Below are 8,182 nucleotides of genomic sequence, written 5' to 3'. Positions count from 1 at the left end.
ACTAATACACAGAAAGATTAAATTTCTCAGGTCCCTGAGTTAGTAAGTGGCAAATCTGGAATTCAAATTCCAAAGCAGTCCAGTTTTAGAAGCTTCTCATTACTATTATATGCTGCTGCTTCTAATACAAAATGATTGGGCTTTAAGTACATATCTATTCAGTGGCTTACACATTATCAACAAGAACAGTCATTAGTGAAATCAAAGAATTTCAAAGACAGAAGAAACCCTAGGGAGCAACAAGTTGGTCAGATCTCTCCAGTTTTCAGATGAGAAGTTGGAGTCCCAGAGAGATGGAAGAGCAGAATTATAGATACGGAAATGGACAGAGCCAGGAGTTGACTTCAGGTCTTCTACCTCTTAGGATATTGTCTTTTTAAATGACATTAAATATTCTTTCCTTTGTTTTCGTCATGCACTATCTTGTATAAAACGTAGAAATTTATACTATTCCCATTTTTATTCTATAATTGTGCAAAAAAAAGATCAGGGATGTAATATTTGTTGAGCAACTGTTATGCACTGGCTCCATAGTAATTCCGGGTTGCAAATGCTACTGTCCTTTTTATCCAACTGAGGAAGCCAAGGCTCAGAGAGGTTAAAAACTTGCCTGAATCCTAGGGCTAGTAAGTGTTGGAACTCCATTTGAATTCTTACTCATTGGACTTTGAAACCAACAGTCTTTGTACTCCCTGGACTGTCCATGGTTAAGGCCTTCAAAGAGTACAGACTTCATTAACCATATATATTTAGCTCTAGCTATTTACTCATTTTTCTACTGAGAGACATGCTCTCCTCCAATGTTGCAAATATGCCTGGTACATCTGTTAATGATATAGTTTATAAAAGGGAGGTTTTATGGATCTCTGCCTTTTGGTGAAAAAATTTTCTGGCAGAGTGCCTCCTGAAAAAAAAAAAATCTCCATTACTGAGAAGCCCTTTCATTTGTAATTGCTTCTTAGGTAAGACTATTAGATATTCCTCCCTAGCTGCTGTAGCTGGGCTATAAATTGTCTGCACTTTGTCTTGTTGGGATTTTGTGGTTGAATTGTTCCAAGTCACTTACATGGAGCTACATTTACAGACACAAAGAGGAGCTGGACTGATGTTTAGCTGTCTTGCACCAGCTTTTATTTTTGGATTAGCTAGTATCCCAGGAAAAGGGTTTGTATCCAAGATAATCCTTCCTCTGGACTGGTTTTCTTTCTGTGTTTTGACCCTCCCAGAAGCAGAAGAGTCATCTTGCATCTCAGTAAAAGTAGAGAAGGGGAAATATCTTTGAGTTGCTGGGTAGGATAGCTTCTCTCGCTCAGCATTTTTTCTGTTCTCCACAAGAAAACCTCTTACTGCAAAATATGTTTGTTGGTGGATCACAGACTTCAAACTCACAGGACCTTATCTCCGATACACTGAAAGTAAATGCAACATATTAAATAGTTTAATCAAAATGATGTAGACAGGCTATGAAGTGTCTGTAAACATTTGGTAAGCAATTTTGTCTTTTTTGCTGTTGTTCTTGTTTCCCTAGTTGCCATTACAATTATTGGTTGGGGTTACTAGTGTTTGTTTTTAATCTTTAAGGATACTGTCCCTTTGGCTGTTTGTGAAATCTCGTCCAGGAATCTGATGCAAAGAAGCACGAAGACCTTCATTTTCACTCCAGTGGTTGTGGTGACTGTGGTGAGTCTGGGGGAACGACGCAAGTTAATTGGTGGCGAGTTAATCCCCCCTGAGAAATGTGGGGTCGGAGGCAAAAGACAAAAGCTTAGACATAGCCTATTATTTTCTTGTTTCCTTCATTTGCCTGAATCCATGAAGCCAGTGGGAGTCAATCAGGCAACACAAGGATACTCCAGTCTCTTTTCTTGCCTTCCTCATAAAGGCAGTCATAGGAGTTGGGCAGGTAGCATGGCCTATTACATTGTCCTGGGATCCACACCATCTAGCTAGCCTCACCACTGTAAGGCCATTTCCATCTGAAGGATCCAGGCAGTTCTTTACAATGTACCATTATAGCAGAACTGCTTCCTTACCTGAGTGGCATTTCAAATTAACATTGGGAGATATACCTAATGCTAGATGACGAGTTAGTGGGTGCAGCGCACCAGCATGGCACATGTATACATATGTAACTAACCTGCACAAGGTGCACATGTACCCTAAAACTTAAAGTATAATAAAAACAAAAACAAAAACATAATAGTATCCTAATGAGCTGTGCCACTTTCAACTTGCCAAATATGTTCAAAGTACTTTTCTCAACAGCAGTGTCATACCCAGTCAATCAAGTAATCCATTACCCACTGGCTCCTGGCTGAAGGAAAGGTCATACGCTTGTCTTGCAAAACAAAAGAGAATTGTTTCAAGACAGAGGCCAATTGTAGCATGTTTTAAATGCTTCTGGCTACCTGAGTGCCCAAACTTGACTAATCTCATGGTAGGGGTGAAACTTACAGAGCCAATTCTAATATAAAACAGCAGACACATAACAAACCAACAAACTGATTTCCAATTCTTTAACAAAGGGAGTTACTTCAGCTTTTTTTGGGAAAGAGGTCATTGTTATCCACATTCAGGAAGCCCCTGTGAGTTGTAGAAATGGGACACAGCAATAATCAAGAATGCCACTGAAGGAATATTGAAAAAGTAATTAGATTTTCCTTAGTTCATCATCTAATTAGAGGGCAGGTTAAAGTCCAAAGTAATGAAATTAAAATCTAACTACCGTTAAATCTGTAATGTTTTTTGCTGGTACCAGAGCACCTGGCACTGTAGGAGTCATGTGAGGACACAGAAGCCCCAAAAGCAGAGGAGTGTAAGGCTTTAGATAGAATTTGACAGGGCTCCATATGAAACAGGGGCAGGGGGTGAGAACAAATTGACAAGATACCAGGACGTATGATTCTTTGTTGAAAAAGGAATAATACTTATATATAGAAGTCTCAGTTTGCTCTGCTGCCAGATTATTCAGATTATGTTATTATAATAGGTCTAATAGGTCTACTTTTCCTTTGTTAGTATACTTTTGTGGGAGATAGGCCCATTCATAGAAAATATAGACTTTTTAGCCATAGCAGTGTTTATTGCACCATTGGCAAATAATGAAACATTTGGACATTAGAATCAACTACAGGGATAGCATGACAATCCACAAAAGTACCTGGACTGAGTTCATTACATTTTTAACAGGAGAGGAATACACAACAGAAGAAACACGCACCCACATGAACACACACGGGCACAAACAGATACTATAGAATGGGGAGCAATAAATTATTGGCCTAATTCCTGCCTGGTTCCAAAGAAAAGGGGCAGTTGGAGCCCCCCAGGCCATATCACCGCCTTTCCCCTGACTGGGTCCCTCCAACTGGTAGTTGCCAGCCAATGTTGGAGGTCTGACTCATGCTTTTCTCTCCTTGGGAAAAGGTGAGTTTAAATATTTGGCTTCTTACTAGAGAAGACCTATATACAAAAGGAATAGCCACACTGGCCTGAAAGGGCCAAAGTAGATAGCAAGTAAAGTTTTATGTTTCAGATATGAGCATGGGGTGGTGATATGGTTTTGCTCTGTGTCCCCACCCAAACTTCATCTTGAATTGTACTCCCATAATTCCCACGTGTTGTGGGAGGAACCTGGTGGGGGATAATGGAATCATGGGGGCAGTTTCTCCCACACTGTTCTCATGGTAGTGAATAAGTCTCACAAGATCTGATAGTTTGATAAGGGGAAACCCATTTCACTGGGCTCTCATTCTCTCTTTTTGCCTGCTGCCATCCATGTAAGACATGACTTGCTCCTCCTTGTCTTCCACCATGATTGTGAACCTCAGCCACTTGGAACTGTGAGTCTAATTAAACCTTTTTCTTTTGTACATTGCCCAGTCTTGGGTATGTCTTTATCTTAGAAAACAGACTCATACAGTAAATTGGTGCCAGTAGAGTGGGGTGTTGCTGAAAAGATACCTGAAAATATGGAGGCGACTTTGGAACTGGGTAACAGGCAGAGGTTGGAACAGTTTGGAGAGCTCAGAAGAAGACAAGAAAATGTGGGAAAGTTTGTAACTTCCTAGAGACTTGTTGAATGACTTTGACCACAAGCCTGACAGCAATATGGACAATAAGGTCTAGGCTGAAGTGGTCTCAGATGGAGATGAGGAAGTTGTTGGGAACTGGAGCAAAGATATGTGTTGTTGTGTTTTAGCAAAGAGACTGGTGGCATTTTGCCCCTGCCCTAGAAATCTGTGAAACTTTGAACTTGAGAGAGATGATTTAGGGTATCTGGTAGAAGAAATTTCTAAGCATCAAAACATCTAAGGGGTGACTTGGGATGTGTTAATTCAGACTTGGGATGTTAAAGGTATTCAGTTTTATAAAGGAAGCAGAGCATAAAAGTTTGTAAAATTTACAGCCTGACAATGTGCTAGAAAAGAAAATCCCATTTTCTGAGGAGAAATTCAAGTTGGCTACAGAAATTTGCATAATTAATGAGGAGCTGAATGTTAATCCCCAAGACAATGGGGAAAATGTCTCCAGGGCATGTCAGAGGTCTTCTTGGCAGCCCCTCCCATCACAGGTGTGGAGACCTAGGAAGAAAATATAGTTTCCTGGGCTGGGCCCAGGGTCTCCGTGCTGTGCACAGTCCAGGGACTTGGTGCCCTGCATCCCAGCTGCTCCAGCCATGACTAAAAGGGGTCAAGGTACAGCTTGGGCCATGGCTTCAAAGTGTGTAAGCCCCAAGCTTTGACAGCCCCAACATGATGTCGAGCCTGAGGGTGCACAGAAGTCAAGAATTGGGGTTTGGGAACCTCCACCTAGATTTCAGAAGATATGTGGAAACGCCTGGATGCCCAGGCATAAGTTTGTTGCAGGGGCAGGGTGCTTGTGGAGAACCTCTGCTAGCACAGAAGGGAAATGTGGGTCAGAGCCCCCACACACAGTGCCTACTGGGGCACTGCCTAGTGAAGCTGTGAGAAGAGGGCCACTGTCCTTCAGACCCCAGAATGGTGAATCCACTGACAATTTGCACACTTCACCTGGAAAAGGTGGCTGTACTCTGCAAAGCTACAGAGATGGAGCTGCCCAAGACCATGGGAACCCACCTCTTGCATCAGCATGACCTGGATATGAGACATGGAGTCAAAGGAGATCATTTTGGAGCTTTAAGATTTGACTGCCCTGCTGGAGTTTGGACTTGCATGGGGCCTGTAACTCCTTTGCTTTGGCCAATTTCTCCCACTTGGAATGGCTGTATTTTCCCAATGCCTATACCCCCATTGTATCTAGGAAGTAATTAACTTGCTTTTGATTTTACAGGCTTATAGGTGGAAGGGACCTGTCTTGTCTCAGACGAGACTTTGGACTGTTGACTTTTCAGTTAATATTGAAATAAGTTAAGCCTTTGGGGGACTACTGGGAAGGCATGATTGGTTCTGAAATGTGAGGACATGAGATTTGGGAGGGGTCAGGGACAGAATGATATGGTTTGGCTCTATGTCTCCACCTAAATCTCATCTTAAATTGTACTCCAATAATTCCCACTTGTTGTGGGAAGAACCTGGTGGGAGATAATTGAATCATGGGGGCAGTTTTCCCCATACTGTTCTCATGGCAGTGAATAAGTCTCATGAGATCTGATGGTTTGATAAGGGGAAACTCATTTCACTTGGCTCTCATTCTCTCTTTTTGCCTGTTGCCATTCATGTAAGAAGTGACTTGCTTCTCCTTGTCTTCCACCATCATTATGAGGCTTCTGCAGCCACGTGGAACTGTGAGTCCATTAAACATTTTTCTTTTGTAAATTGCCCAGTCTTGGGTATGTCTTTATCAGAGCATGAAAACAGACTAATACAGGTGGTATTACTCAAATGTCCACTTTTTCTTCTCCTATAGGGTTCTCTTCCTCTGAAGAGTTAGGAAAGAATAGGAGTTGTCCCCAAATTGTCCACCCCATCTTCATACACTCCTCCTAATGCCTTCCAAGCCCCCAGGCCCACCCTGCCTGAAATTTCTGCCCATGGTCCCCATGATACCTCCATAGGCTGCAGCTCCCTCCAGGCAGCCATTAGAGGACTGAGGATGTGGTTCACCCACACTGGACTGCCCATCTCTTGTTCCCCAGTACCCTCTCACAGGGGTGTACAGGTATGTTATTGAATAAAAGGTTTAGGGTAAAGGGGGGATATTTAATGTTGTTCAAATTATGACTTTCCCCACGTTCCTTGGAAAACTCACCTGAAAAGAGAAATTTTAATGGAGGTCCTCTCATAATTGCCATAGTTGTTAACTTTGTAGGCCACTTTTTTTTTTTTTTTTGAGATGGAGTCTCGCAGTGTCGCCCAGGCTGGAGTGGAGTGGCGCAATCTTGGCTCAGTGCAAGCTCCACCTCCTGGATTCATGCCATTCTCCTTCTTCAGCCTCCCGAGTAGCTGGGATTACAGGTTCTCACCACCATGCTCAGCTAATTTTTTATATTTTTAGTAGAGATGGGGTTTCACCATGTTAGCCAGGTTGGTCTCGATCTCCTGACCTTGTGATCCACCCACCTCAGCCTCCCAAAGTACTGGGATTACAGGCATGAGCCACTGTGCCCAGGCCTGCATTCCACTTCTAAGTTAGCCCTTTCAGCAAGAATGTATGTATCCTTCTTCTAATCTCCACCACATGACTCTCTATGCGTCTTTATCCACAGAGGTAGATATTATTCTCCATCCCCAATTTTAAAGTCTGTGTTGCTCAGTCTGAATGAAAATTCCCCAGAAAGCTCCCCTCATCTTCCATTCCCAGCCCACAGAATAACACTGAGTCTGCAGAGTCATCCAGGGTAGACCTGAACACCAATTCTGGTCACCAAGGTTGTCCCACAGTGTGAGATGTAAATATGCTTCTTTATTTTTCTAAAAATTAAAAAAAATTGGACACACACACACACACACACACACACACACTGACTTTCCAAGGCCACTATCAATTTTTAGAGACAGTCCAGCGGAAAATCATAGCACGAAACACTTTTACAACAGCCTGGTTCTTTGCATGGTGCTGTTCTCACAATGGCACCGCTCACATTTTTATGTAGCATAACAGTAGTTTAACTCCTCTCACTCTTTCTCTACTCCCATCTTCAAATTGTGTTTCCTTAGGCCCAAAAGGAATAAAAAACAGAGCTACCCCTGAGCCACATACTTGTTTGTGGATGCTCCCCTAGCCAGATGAAGTACAAGGCCCCTGCTAAAGCCTCATAAAGGCTCATTAAATTCTTAGGTCCAGGTAATCTCCCATCTGAGTCTCTGCCTGGTGGCTGGGGAACAGGTGTGTGCATGTGGAGGTTCATTCTTGCAGTTACTTCAGTAAATGCTGAGTAATGTACATCATTTAATAAAGCATATGAGACAAAGCATGTCACATTTTAACCTGTCAACCGTCTTTCCATTTAAGTCACATTTTATAAGATAAGTGATATATCTAAATGCTTTATTTCTAAAATCCCCTTCTTGGTCTGGCTGGTTCACCCCTTCCCACACTTCAGGTCTGTTTGTGTGTCACCTCTGGTCTTTGCTTGTGCTTTTCATCATAATACCCTGTTTATTTCTTTCAATCTTGCATTTATTAATTTACTTGTTTATTACTTGTTTTTCCTTTCTAGAATGTAAATTACTCCATGGAAAGACAATATCTGACTTACCCACTGTTGAATATCCAGCATAAGGTACATAGTAGTTATCCATAAATGTTTGCTAATTTGAGAGGGCAGAATAGCCTGGAGGTAAATAGTGTGTCTTGAGGGCCAGGCTGCCTGGCTATGAATCCTAGCTGTCTTCTTTACTAGCTGTGTTCTGTTCCTTCTGGAAACTCAATGTCAGTGGAGCATCCAATTCATAGAGCCTATTCCTGAGGCACTTCTCTGTGCCTGTTTCTCCATTTTTTTGAACAGAGATAATAATAGTCCCTATATCACAGAGTTGTTGTAAGCATTAAATGAAGCATAAAAATATATGAAAAGTGACACATATTGAATACTATGTGAGTTAGCTGGTATTTTAAATGATTTTATTTACATTGATTGAAAGCATATTGAATGCCTTATGTAACAGGGCCTTTGCTAGCATAACCAAGACCATAAACAGGCATGACTTACAAGATGTTATCAGTATGCCCCTTTGTTTTCCTGCTACTACCCCTTTAA

General features: G+C 41.9%; 1 long non-coding RNA gene across 1 annotated transcript; it reads left to right on the top strand.

Annotated features, from left to right (window-relative positions):
- The first annotated feature begins 1,046 nt into the window (after nucleotides 1-1,046).
- Nucleotides 1,047-6,769, top strand: LOC130541094 (uncharacterized). The gene is made up of 4 exons (XR_008955126.2): nucleotides 1,047-1,485; nucleotides 1,620-1,680; nucleotides 3,190-3,426; nucleotides 3,785-6,769. It is a non-coding gene; the product is annotated as an uncharacterized LOC130541094 (long non-coding RNA).
- Nucleotides 6,770-8,182: the final 1,413 nt, after the last annotated feature.

The sequence above is a fragment of the Pan paniscus genome, chromosome 1, assembly GCF_029289425.2.
Source record: "Pan paniscus chromosome 1, NHGRI_mPanPan1-v2.0_pri, whole genome shotgun sequence".
Classification (NCBI taxonomy): Eukaryota; Metazoa; Chordata; class Mammalia; order Primates; family Hominidae; genus Pan; species Pan paniscus.
This window is presented reverse-complemented; position numbering and strand designations above follow the sequence as displayed.